The 13,749-nt window shown below is 46.7% G+C and overlaps 1 protein-coding gene across 1 annotated transcript in view; it reads right to left on the bottom strand.

The window, feature by feature from the left end:
- Positions 1-11,927, bottom strand: part of LOC115459059 (intraflagellar transport protein 81 homolog) — a gene marked incomplete at its 3' end in the record, with an annotated part of 67,292 nt that extends 55,365 nt beyond the window's left edge. The window contains exon 1 of the mRNA XM_030188923.1: positions 11,704-11,927. The remainder of the gene's footprint in view (positions 1-11,703) is intronic.
- Between the last annotated feature and the right edge of the window lie 1,822 nt (positions 11,928-13,749).

Below are 13,749 nucleotides of genomic sequence, written 5' to 3'. Positions count from 1 at the left end.
CTTGGTCGCAAGAAAAAAATGGACCAAGTAAAGTCGGCCAAGTGCTCGTCAGGGACGCCCTTCTTTTTTCCATTATTGGCCGAGGCGGCCCATCTCTTAAGCACGCCCGTCCCACCTTCGCTATGCTTCCGACACGCCCCCGTGAACTTTGGTCATCCCCGCGACGGAAAGCAGTTGAGGACGCCCAAAATCGGCTTTCAATTATGCCGATTTGGGTGACCCTGGGAGAAGGACACCCATCTCCCAATTTGTGACAAAAGATGGGCGCCTTTCTCTTTCGAAAATAAGCCTGACAGGGCCCCTTTTACAAAGTTGCGGTAAGCCTAACGTGGGCTTGCCACTCACTAAAAAGGAAGTACCGCCGAGCTAAGCTGCACAGCAGTAGTTCCTATCCCCACGCGCCATCATATCCGATGCCACAAAAATTATTTATTTTTTAGTGCCGGTGTGTACCTGGCGGTAATTGTGTAGTGCCGTGCACTGCCCTGTTACCACCAGGTAAGTGTGAGAGACCTTACCGCCACCTCAATGGGTGGCCATAAGGGCTCTCCCCCCCCAAAACGGCCAGGTGGCAAGTGCTTCATTTGCTGCATGGTCATTTCCTAAAAAAAAAAAAAAAAAAGACCTACCTTTTATCCAATGCGATACAAGGCAGCCTTGGCGCACTTCAAAAACACGCGCCAATGCAGGCCCCCTTTTGCCACAGCTTGGTAAAAGGGGCCCTTAGATCTTTTTATCCAAGGTTTTCTTTTTTTTATGACTCGAATAAACTATAATAACCCCCCCCCCCAGGTAAGACTGCATTGATGGCTTTCCGAATAAAATGACGCCTTTCTGATATCAGATGAAATTTACTGTGGACAAATGCAAAGTAATGCACATTGGAAAGAGTAATCCAAAGTGTATTTCTCCTATTTGGCCAGCAGGTAGTGTTTCTCTGCTGTAAAACTGTTGCAGAGAATGAACGCTCTTTAGTTTAACACAAAGAGGAAGCAAGATGCAGTATATTTTTGAAATGTTGTGTTCTGGGCTCTGATTGGCCTGGAGTTTGAAGCAATTACTGGTTTTGAGTTCAGTCTTAGCCAGGAAAAAAAAAAGAGAGCAGGATTCTCTTTGCCTAGGCTCAGTAAACAAGCAGTTATATGTTCTGATCTTCTCAGGTACTTTTTAGAAAGTAAACAAATGTTTAGTTAATGTTATTACTGATCCAGATTTCAGTTACCTGTTATTGTTTGCTGATTGCATGTTTTCTGTCCACTGTTCAAGTTCTAAGAATAAACGCATTTGTTTATTCACCTTGCCTTTCTGGACTTATAAAGAATCCTGGTGGTTTGTGTGTTGGGTATGTGAGTGCTTTCAGGGAACTGTGAGACCACTTGGAGTGCATGGCTCCAGTAACTTAAAAATCACTGAGGTTAATTTGAGAGCGGGAGACTTGCCCAGAGGCGGTTGTGACCCACTCAGTGGGAGAAAGGTGCTAGTGTAGAGCACAAGCGGCAGGTGCAGGCGGACCTGAGCTGTGCTGGGGATGGACCCTTCAAGTGGCCGTGGGGTAATCCCAAACAGGTGGCTAGGCGTTTTGTGACATATACATTATATTAATTATATACATTATCAACTATGAGTTCCAAAGACTATCAAGTTTCATCTTAAATATAATCTTACATAAACAATTATGCTCAACCATGTCTAGCTAGTTAATAATATGTAATGTAAAGGCGCCAGGAGCAAGACAGTTTGCAGCTGTAACGGGAAGAAAATAGGGGGTTCTTTCCTGCCTCAAAGAGGTCACTTGACCACCAAGACACTACAATAAGGTAAAGGAGGGGAGGATAGGACACCTTGATGCTTGCCTGCCCGTCCGCCTACCAGCCAGCCCATTTATCTGCAAATCCGGACAAATGGGCAGGCAGCAAAACCCACCCAGATGCCCGGCTGTGTCCTCAAAAAGAGGACATGTCTGGGTAAAACCGGACGTACAATAACAATGGCATTACAATAATCTAGGAAGAACAGAAGAGTGGCATAAAGAAGTGTCATTTGTGGTTTTATCCAGAAAAAAATCAAACAGAACAGAATTGCCTCAAAGTAATAAAACAAGATCTTGTCAGGGCTGCTATTTGTGGAGCAAATGACAATTCACAATCTAAAATTATGCCCAAATATTTAAATTGAGGAACTAATTGCAACAGAAAACTTTGTAAGAAAGGTGAGCATGAGGGAGCAACTTTATTCCCTGTAACCCAACAGGCAGTTGTCTTGGAAGGGTTAAGTACTAACTTATTTTCGTGTAACCAGGAGACTATCTAAAGATGTTTCAAAGAAACTTTTTTACCAAGGTATTTTGGCATCCCACATAGATCTGTTACAGTAATCTAAAATTGACAGAAGTAGACTCTGGACAATCAATCTGAACAATTGTGTATCAAACAAAATGCAAATTCCTCTAAGCTTTCTCATTAAGAAAAAAAAAATTCTTAACATGTAAGTTCACCTGAGAGTCTAAGAAAAGCGTACCAGACAGAATAATACCTAAGATCCTAATATTTTTCTCAAATGAAAAATGCTGCTCAGTCAACTTCAACATATTGTCGTTCCAAATTCCATCTGTTTGACCTAGAAAAGGGAACTTGGTTTTATCCTTATTTAACTTCAGAGAGTGGCTAACAATCCATTCTTCAAGGAGGAAAATACAGTCCCTAATTCTAACAGCAGAATCCTCCACAGTTTGAGCTACTGGTAGCAAAATTGTAATGTCCAAAGTAAAAGTAGAGGATGACACAAAACACAACCAGCCAACAAGATGAAGTCAAGAGTCCTTTATTAATTTATTTATTTATTGCATTTGTATCCCACATTTTCCCACCTTTTTGCAGGCTCAATCTGGCTTACATTATGCCGTAATGGCGATCACCATTTCCGGAATGAGAAATACAAAGTGGTATTGCATTAGAGTTTATATTCCACTCTATCTATAGTCTTCTAGGCAGAGTACAACAAACACTGGCATAATAAGAACTAATACATGACAACTAAGCCATTAACATAAACTAGACCTAAACAAGACGGAAACAGTTCATAATTAAAATATAAAGTAAATACAACTAAGTCCCCACCGCAAAGACCACCCCCCCTCAGTAGACATCAGTCTGCATTGTATACCCATCAAAACAGAAATGTTTTTAATGATTTTCTGAACCCATTCATCTCTTGTAATTCTCTATGAAGGAAGCAGATTCCAAAGTTGCGGCCCTGCGATATAAAAAATTGAGTGCCAAAATTCCTCCAACCTAACATCCCAATAATTGGGTACATCTAGAACAACAGAATTCATGGAATGTAACCATCTCTTTGGCTGATAAACACACAGATTGGCAGTAAGAATAGTAGAAATCCTATTATATAACCCTTGTATAATATCTTGAATCAATTATATATTCCATAGGCTGCCAATGTAGTCACGAGCACAGGTGTAATATGCTTGAAGCAACTACACCCCCTGACACCCTTGTCACAGCATTTTGGGTGACTTGCAGCGCCCTGAACTGACATTTCCTGATACCCAGGAACAAACCATTACAATAATCTATATACAGGCATTAAGGGGTTATATATCAGCATGCATTAATCACCCTTTATGGAAGGGACATTGGCAGGCCGATGATCTAAGGCAAACGCGGGCACTAGAGGCCATTAGCACCAGACTAGTGCCCGTGTTTGCCAGTGCACGATGAACAGAGACAGCAAGTGTGTGTAATAATGAGCTCACTGGCTCTGAACGCTAATTGCATGCAAATGCATGTTAAACAGGGGAATTAATATTCCTCCCAAATGCTCAGTGAGCAGTGTGCCAAACAAGGGCACTGTTCCCGCAACAAACCCTATGCCAGTTCGGAGCTGGTGTTAGGGTTTGCCAGGGCATTGGGGAGAAATAGGAAAACCCTGTCCAGCAAGTATTTGCGTGCTTCCAGGCACTCCAACCCCCCCCCCCCAAAACACAAGGGGGGATGAGGTGGACCTCCAGACTCCCCTACTCCCCACACATAAAATCCCCCCAACAAAAAAAATGTGGTAACCCCTGTTAGTCCCCTTCCACTCACCCATGGGCTGGCCTGGTGGTCTAGTGCCCCCCCTAGACCCCCAGGCCTCCAAGCCCCTCAGTACCTTGAACAAAAGAGGCGGGAGTAGCTCTCCCTCTATCCTCCTGCAAGCACCGCCTCAAAATGGGTGGGGCTTCATTACCATATAAGTGCTTCTCCCTCCTTCTGTTTCAAGGTACCAGGGAGAACCAGACCACCAGGCTAGCCCCTGGGTGGGTAGGTAGTAGGGGTCCCACTAGACCACAAGGGGTTTTTTTTAATTGTTGGGTGTGGGGGGTAGGAGGGGTCTGGAGGTCCACTGCATCTCCAGGCCCTTCTGATTGGGGGGCTTGGCCTTAGGTTTGACAGCTCCGGGCTTTTTTTTTTTCTCCACTTCTGTGGGAGGATTGTACCTGAGCACATGCCCAGGTTCAGTCCTCCCACAGAAATCCCCAGATGATCAGCACTAATAACGTGCATAAATTTGCACATTAGTGCTGATCATAGGGAAGTTAATTCCAGTGCTGTTCTGGCGGGGAACTGATCATCGGGGCCTGGGTGAATAGATGAGTTTTCAAGGCAAAATTGTGAATTTAATATAAGGTTTGAATTAAGAAATCAGTGGAAGCGAGTTCCAGTGTGGGCCCCAGGAAAAAGAAAGCAGTATGACGAAGAGTCTATGCAGGCAGAAGTGATAAGAGATATAAAAAGAGTGTAAAAAATGGGATATGGTGAAAGGAGTGAGGAGGGATGTGAAGTAAAAAAAATAAAAAACAAAGAGAGAATGATCTGCATAGAGAGCTTTACGGACCAGCCAGAAATTTACATTGAATCAGATAAGTAATAAAGAGCTGGTGGTGCTGATCAGCAAGGGAGTCACATGGTCAAATCCTCTGACATAAATCAAATACTACAGTAAGCATTAGCACATAGGCGTAGACTGGGGGGGGCGAGGGGGGGCAATGCCCCCCCAAACGACGCGAGGCGCCGCCGCGCCATTAGTTTAAAAAAAAAAAAAAAAAAAAACCACATGCAGGCAGGCACGCGCTCCTCTCGGTCCGCTTGGCTTCCCTGCCCTCTCTATCTGCGTCCCGCCTTCCTCTGACGTCATTTCCTTTCGGGCGGGACGCAGACAGAGAGGGCAGGGAAGCCAAGCGGACCGAGAGGAGCGTGTCCGTCTACCCCTCTCTCTTCCTCCCTCCCTCCGGCGCAGGCAGCAGTCTTTTCCAGCGTTCCTGGCAGCGGTAGCGTTGTACACGCTGCCTTTGGCTCTGCCCTGAAGCCTTCTCTTCAAGTTCCTGTTCCCGCATAGGTGGGAACAGGAACTTGAAGAGAAAGCTTCCGGGGCAGACCGAAGGCAGCGTGTACATCGCTACCGCTGCCAGGAACGCTGAAAAAGCTGAAGACTGTTGCCTGCGCCGGAGGGAGGGAGGAAGAGAGGGGGTAAACGGAGTCCCATCTTGGACCTCGCGGGGGGGGGGGGGAGCAGAGGGAAGATGGATGGGACTGGGAGGGGTGGGAAGCAGAGGGAAGGAGCAGGAGATGAATGGGACTGGGAGGGGTGGGAAGCAGAGGGAAGGAGCAAGAGATGGATGGGACTGGGAGGGGTGGGAAGCAGAGGGAAGGAGCAGGAAATGAATGGGACTGGGAGGGGTGGGAAGCAGAGGGTAGGAGCAAGAGATGGATGGGACTGGGAGGGGTGGGAAGCAGAGGGAAGGAGCAGGAGATGAATGGGACTGGGAGGGGTGGGAAGCAGAGGGAAGGAGCAAGAAATGAATGGGACTGGGAGGGGTGGGAAGCAGAGGGAAGGAGCAGGAAGGAGCAAGAAATGAATGGGACTGGGAGGGGTGGGAAGCAGAGGGAAGGAGCAGGAGATGAATGGGACTGGGAGGGGTGGGAAGCAGAGGGAAGGAGCAAGAGATGGATGGGACTGGGAGGGGTGGGAAGCAGAGGGAAGGAGCAGGAAATGAATGGGACTGGGAGGGGTGGGAAGCAGAGGGTAGGAGCAAGAGATGGATGGGACTGGGAGGGGTTGGAAGCAGAGGGAAGGAGCAGGAGATGAATGGGACTGGGAGGGGTGGGAAGCAGAGGGAAGGAGCAAGAGATGGATGGGACTGGGAGGGATGGGAAGCAGAGGGAAGGAGCAAGAGATGGATGGGACTGGGAGGGGTGGGAAGCAGAGGGAAGGAGCAGGAAATGAATGGGACTGGGAGGGGTGGGAAGCAGAGGGTAGGAGCAAGAGATGGATGGGACTGGGAGGGGTTGGAAGCAGAGGGAAGGAGCAGGAGATGAATGGGACTGGGAGGGGTGGGAAGCAGAGGGAAGGAGCAAGAGATGGATGGGACTGGGAGGGGTGGGAAGCAGAGGGAAGGAGCAGGAGATGGATGGGACTGGGAGGGGTGGGAAGGAGCAGGAGATGAATGGGACTGGGAGGGGTGGGGAGCAGAGGGAAGGAGCAGGAGATGAATGGGACTGGGAGGGGTGGGAAGCAGAGGGAAGGAGCAGGAGATGGATGGGACTGGGTGGGGTGGGAAGTAGAGGGAAGGAGCAGGAGATGGATGGGACTGGGTGGGGTGGGAAGCAGAGGGAAGGAGCAGGAGATGGATGGGACTGGGTGGGGTGGGAAGCAGAGGGAAGGAGCAGGAGATGGATGGGACTGGGTGGGGTGGGAAGCAGAGGGAAGGAGCAGGAGATGAATGGGACTGGGAGGGGTGGGAAGCAGAGGGAAGGAGCAAGAGATGGATGGGACTGCGAGGGGTGGGGAGCAGAGGGATGGACCAGGAGATGGATGGGATTGGGAGAGGTCAGGCACAGCAGAGGGAAGGAGCAGAAGATGGATGGGACGGAGGGATGGTGAGCTGAGGGAAGGAACAGAAGATGGATGGAACTGGGAGGGTTGGGGAGCAGAGGGAAGGAGCAAGAGATGGATGGGACTGGGAGGGTGGGGAGCAGAGGGAAGCCTACTGGAAAGAAGACACTGCATAAAACAGAAGACACTGGGATCAAAGCGAATAGAAAAACTAAATGATCAGACAACAAAGGTAAATAAAAGTATTTTATTCATAATTTATTAATTGAAATGTGTCAGCTTTTTGAAATATGCATCTGTGATATTTTGCCTGTAAATTTCATTTCCTTCCTCCATATTAGCATATTCATTTGCATATTTATATATGCAAATGATATGCTAATATGCTCCGCCCATTCTTTGCCCCCCCAAATGAAACAGTCAAACTACGCCTATGCATTAGCAGTAAGTTTGAGAAACTGAGATCATACTCCACATACCCTGAGCTTGGCAGACAGGTTCATCACTCATAGTATGAGCAAAATTAAGTCATTTAGAGACATTGCCCCCTAACAATCTACGACTACTTGAACGTCAGGAAATCACTAAAAACCAACCTCTTCAAAAAGGCCTACCCCAACGACCCCACGTAACCCTCTTCACCTACCAACACAGCATGACTATGATCGAACAGGACAACACACAATCTTCATCCATTCCGAACCTCCACTTATACCTCATACGATCACTATACAATTTTGTATTTGTTATCCACCGACTGGGCAAATGCCTCTGACGGTACTATGTAAGCCACATTCAGCCTGCAAATAGGTGGGAAAATGTGGGGTGCAAATGCAACAAATAAATAAATAAATTTTAACGAGACCAGAATAAATTACACTGCAATAAATTGAGTCAGGAGATGACAGATGCATACAGGAGTTTAAGCTGAGCTGGTTGGTTTGTCCAGATAATACTGTATAGGTCTGAACTGGCAAAATGTATGTAATGCACCTTGAGCTTCAGTAAATCCAAATACCTTTACCTGATTTAACTGAATGTAACTGTCTTGAGCTGCACAACCCAATCCAAAATCCCTTTCCTACTCATGTTTGAAAATCAAGAAAGCACAATGATGTAATGCAACATGGGAAAACATAATACAGGCAAGAAAGCTACAGAAAATTTTTCAAATGCATTATCAGCTTAACTAAAAAGAACTAAGTGTATCTTGATATCTTGCCTGTATATACTGCACGCTATGAAATCCAGAAGGTAGCTCTCTTTGGCACAGTGTCAATATTAAGAAGAACACTAGCAGTAAATAAGAATTTGAGATCACATCCGATATTAGTATTTGAAAAACTATTTGGAAACACTACTCCCAAAAGTAGAGTATGAAAGATACCAGCTAAGAACAAACAGAAAAAGAAAAATCTGCAATAAATGCCTATTTTTTCTTTCCTACCCATTTCTATGGTAGTTAGCCAAGACTCAATGACAACAAATAGGTTACTGTCCAGAAAAGCAAGCCACAAAGACGGGAAAAGATATTTAAAAAAAAAGATGATCAAACATGAACTAAAGAACTTAAAATACCTCTCAAGGTCTGGGCATCCATTAAGCAAACAGCAACTGTCAAATATTGGGTTTTCACTAATATCACCTGCTCTAAAAGGGAATATTCAGTAGGGGTGTTGAGGGTCTGGCAATTAAAATTTAATGCACAATGTTAAATTCCCATCTGAAAAAAACGTAAATGATATCATACAAAAATTATTGAATAAACTCATTCCCCCTTATACTTATAAATTGGTGTATAAGGACATGCTCACATGTTTTCTTAGGACAATCACAGATGGCAAGATCTCCAAAAGTTGTCCAGACATTTAATCACAGCACATCTCTATTAATATAAAGTGATACCTCCAAGTGCCACCCTTTATAGTGTTCCCTCTATGCAAAAATGTAATATAAATTGCTTTCACTTAGCTTTCGCATTTGAGAAACGGGTCTCCCTCCAAGTGCCACCCTTTTATAGTGTAGTTTCTATGCAACAAAAGTTACATTGCTTTCACTTAGCTTAGTTAAACTTTAATGCCAAGAAGTGCAGAGTGATGCACTTGGGGTGCAGAAACCCAAAAGAGAGATACCAGATAGGAGGGGAGAGATTAGTAAGCTCAACTCAAGAGAGAAACCTTGGAGTGTTGGTGTCAGACGATATGAAGGTGAAGGAACTATGTGACCAGGCGACGGCTGTGGCCAGAAGGATGCTAGGCTGCATAGAGAGGGGTATAACCAGCAGGAGGTGTTGAAGTCTCTCTACAAGTCACTGGTAAGGCCCCACTTGGAGTATTGTGTTGAGTTTTGGAAGCCATAGCTTGCCAAAGATGTAAAAAGACTGGAAACGGTGCAAAGAAAAGCTACAAAAATGGTCTGAAATTTGTGTTACAAACCGTACGAGAGACTTGCCGACCTGAACATGTACACCTTGGAGGAAAGGAGAAACAGGGGTGATATGATACAGACGTTCAAATATTTGAAAGGTATTAATCTGCAAACAAACCTTTTCCAGAGATGGGAAGGTGGTAGAGCTAAAGGACACGAATTGAGGTTGAAGGGGGCAGACTCAGGAGTAATGTCAGGAAGTATTTTTTCATGGAAAGGTTTGTAGATATGTGGAATGCCCTCCCGCGGGAGGTGGTGGAGATGAAAACAGTAATGGAATTCAAACATGCATGGAATAAACACAAAGGAATCCTGTTTAGAAGGAATGGATCTATGGAATCTTAGCGGAGATCAGTGGCGTAGCCAAGCGTGGGCCCGAGTGGGCTCAGGCCCATCCAGTAGCAGCACACTGTGTGGCTGACAGGGATTCCCAAGTCCCACCAGCTGAAAACTCCCAATGACTGGCCCTCCTGCATACCTTGTAAATAGCAGATCTTCACCAGTAGCAAGCAGTGAATGATACATACTGCTCGAACCGGCCCCACAGCCTTCCCTCTGACATATTCCTGCCTATGTGGAAATAGGAAGTTGCGTCAGTGGGAAGGCTATGGGGCCAACATGAGCAGTGTGTATTAGTTGCTGCTTGCTGCCAGTGAAAATTTGCTATTTAAAAGATATGCGGGAGAGGGGGAATGTTTAAGAGACCATATGGCATGCAGGTGAGAGAAGGAGAGACCAAATCAACTGTAGAATGGGGCAGGATTCTTCTGTCCACCCATCTTGGGCCCAGGCCCACCCAAAATTGGGTGTCTGGCTACGCCTCTGGCGGAGATTGGGTGGCAACGCTGGTAATTGGGAAGCAAAACCATTGCTAGGCAGACTTCTACGGTCTACGCCCTGATCATAACTGAATAGATATTGATAAGCTGTAGTGCAAATTTTAAGGTGCTTCGACGTTAGCTTCAAACCTTTTTAGTACAAGAAGAGTGCTGGGCAGACTTCTACGGTCTGTGCCCTGAGAATGGCAAGGACAAATCAAACTCGGGTATACATATAAAGTATCACATACCATGTAAAATGAGTTTATCTTGTTGGGCAGACTGGATGGACCGTTGTCTTTTATCTGCCGTCATTTACTATGTTACTATGTTATTCCCCGCCCTCTTTTTCACAGTTTAATTTTTCCCTTATCTTTTTGATAGTCATCAGGGCACACCCAACCAACTGGGTTTTCAGGATATATGTTCATTGTGGATATGCTGAAAACATGACTGGCTACGTTGAGCAGCACTGCATTAGGGACAGAAAAATACCTGTATAGACTATATAAATCCAGTAGCTTAGCTAGATGGAGCCGCAGGGGTCCCGGGGTGTCCCCCCCCCCATTTCATCCGAGCTCCAGGTTTTGCTGGTGGGGGTCCCCAACCCCCGCCAAAGACTTGTTCAGCGCCGGTCTCCTTGCTCCTCCCACTGCACCCCACACCTTTGCTGGCGGGAGTCCCCAACCCCCACCCCAGCTGAAGCCTTCTTTAGCACCGCTCTCTGGCGAGCATCCTGCAGGTTCCTTTAAATGAAACTGAGTATGCTCAGTTTCACTTAAAGGAGCGTCAGCATGCACAGGACGTCAGGAGGAAGAAAGAGCAGGGCAGCGAATGTGGCACTCCGGAGACTGGCACTGAAGAAGGCTTCAGCTGGCGAGGGTTGGGGACCCCCGCCATCAAAGGTATATGGTGCTGTGGGGTGAGGCGGCGGGGGGAGGCGAGGAGACAGGCGCTGAAGGTGGCTTCGGGTATTGGGACCCCCGCCAGCAAAGCTATTTGGTGCTACTACCACTACTACTTAGCATTTCTATAGAGCTACTAGGGTTACGCAGCGCTGTACAAGTTAAAACATGGGGAAGGACAGTCCCTGCTCAAGAGAGCTTACAATGTAAAGGTAACAAACTATGTAGTCAGTGTTGTCAGTGTATCATGAATGGGGAAGGTGGTTAGGCACCAAAAGCATGGGAGAAGAGATGGGTTTTGAGTAAGGACTGTGGAGGATGGGGGGGGCGGCAAGGCTGCAGACTAAAATGTGCCCCCCACCACCTCGGGCTCTGGCCCCCTCCCACTGTGAGGTCTGGCTACGCCCCTACCTTTCATTTGTATAAACCTTAGACTGGACCAATATAACGTATCGCAATCTGCAAAGAACCGCACCTCACAGGAGCCGCTGGCTTGCAGAAATCTGAGCCTGGCCTCATTTCTGTTTGATAACCGTCGCTCGCCGCAGTTAGCAAAACATCAAACACAATCGCTGGACATTCCTTACCAACCGAGGCCTGTAGATTCCCCTGCCCCTCTCTAACCTACCGCTTCCTCCACCTCTTGCAAGATGTCAGGCACTCACCAAGACTAGGAATCCTCCAAAGTTCCTTTACAGCACCCCGTGAGTCGGTACAATCTAATTTCACCTGCTCTTCCTACCGAGAGACAGGCCAGCACCGGCAGTGGGGCGTTCCATCCAGACCTTCCTTGGTTACCGGAGGTTTGAGACGACGGTTGCTAACCAGAGCTAGATGCCGTCACTTCCGGCTCCGCTAGCTAGAGATTCCCGTTGTTCGCGCTACTGAATGTAAGGGCGCGCGTGCGCACGTGGCAGGTTGATTTGGCTGTCTTGTTTTTCAAAGGCAGATTTCGCGGGTTTGGTAGTAGTGGTAGGTTTGTTCCAATGAGGTTTCGCAAGGATGTGCGCCCGCCTCTCCTAGGCTTCATAGCAAAAACCTTGCGCCGTTCCCACCTGCGAGGCAGCGGAGCTTTAGCTGAGCTTGCGCTGCCCTCTGCTGATAATTTCTCGTTCCTTCTAGCGTTGGAACTCGCATGATTTATTTTTGAACTCTGGCCCGTTTTCTTGTTTGGAAAATATTTTGTTGACGTCTATCTCTTTGGAGACTAGGCTAAGAGGCGATGGTAAATAATAGCGAAGATAGAAGGGGTAGATATGTAAACAATCTCAGAATTGTTCACCAGACACTCGCCTGTTGAAAGTCATAATCATCTTCCACCATTAGCATCATACAGTTTCAAAACAAAACAGTTCAAAGGTACACATTATGAAAAAAAAATTTATTGAATTGCTCATCTTCTCATTCCATCCGTCATATATGTGCCTTCAGGGCTCTGGCCTTGCTCTGACATTGTTTAACATATTCCTCACCTAGGCCACTCTACTACTACTACTACTTAGCATTTCTATACTAAACTCAAAGTCCTGGATTTCAAGCGTGCTGACTTTAGTAAAATGGGGGAATACCTGAGGAAGGAGCTGATGGGCTGGGAGGACATACAAGAAGTGGAAGGACAGTGGTCCTGGCTGAAAGAAGTAATAAATAGGGCCACAGACCGGTGGCCGTAGCGAGAAGGTTGCTAGGCTATATAGAGAGAGGTGTGATCAGCAGAAGAAAGGAAGTGTTGGTGCCCCTGTACAAGTCGTTGGTGAGGCCCCACCTGGAGTATTGTGTTCAGTTTTGGAGGCCATACCTTGCGAAGGATGTTAAAAAAATGGAAGCGGTGCAAAGAAAAGCTATGAGAATGGTACGGGATTTGCGTTCCAAGACGTATGAAGAGAGACTTGCTGACCTGAACATGTATACCCTGGAGGAAAGGAGGAACAGGGGTGATATGATACAGACGTTCAAATATTTGAAAGGTATTAATCCGCAAACAAATATTTTCCGGAGATGGGAAGGCGGTAGAACGAGAGGACATGAAATGAGGTTGAAGGGGGGCAGCCTCAGGAAAGATGTCAGGAAGTATTTTTTCACAGAGAGGGTGGTGGATGCTTGGAATGCCCTCCCGCGGGAGGTGGTGGAGATGAAAACGGTAACGGAATTCATGGGATATGCATAAAGGAATCCTGTGCAGAAGGAATGGATCCCCAGAAGCTTAGCCGAAATTGGGTGGCAGAGCAGGTGGGGGGAAGAGGGGTGGGTGGTTGGGAGGCGAGGATAGTGGCCAGAGCCGGTGATGGGAGGCGGGAAGTACTGCTGGGCAGACTTATACAGTCTGTGCCCTGAATAAGGCAGGTACAAATCAAGGTAAGGTATACACATATGTTTGTCTTGTTGGGCAGACTGGATGGACCGTGCAGGTCTTTTTCTGCCGTCATCTACTATGTTATCCGAACACAGGACTGCAGTCCATGTTCAAATATTGTATTCTACCAACACCATCATCTCCACTCAGAACCTCAACAACTGTTTACAATCTGTCTGTTCCTGGTTTAATGTTAATTTACTTTCTCCAAGGACAAGCAGGCCCAGTTGTATTCTCACATATGGTTGACGTCATCTGGCAGAGCCCTGTGTGGACGATGGCTAGCATGTAGATGTTGCAAGAAAATTCTAGGAGCGTCCAAATGCGAATGTGCACGTGCCTTTTCTACCTTACACACAAG

Source organism: Microcaecilia unicolor, unplaced genomic scaffold (assembly GCF_901765095.1).
Source record: "Microcaecilia unicolor unplaced genomic scaffold, aMicUni1.1, whole genome shotgun sequence".
Lineage (NCBI taxonomy): Eukaryota > Metazoa > Chordata > Amphibia > Gymnophiona > Siphonopidae > Microcaecilia > Microcaecilia unicolor.
This window is presented reverse-complemented; position numbering and strand designations above follow the sequence as displayed.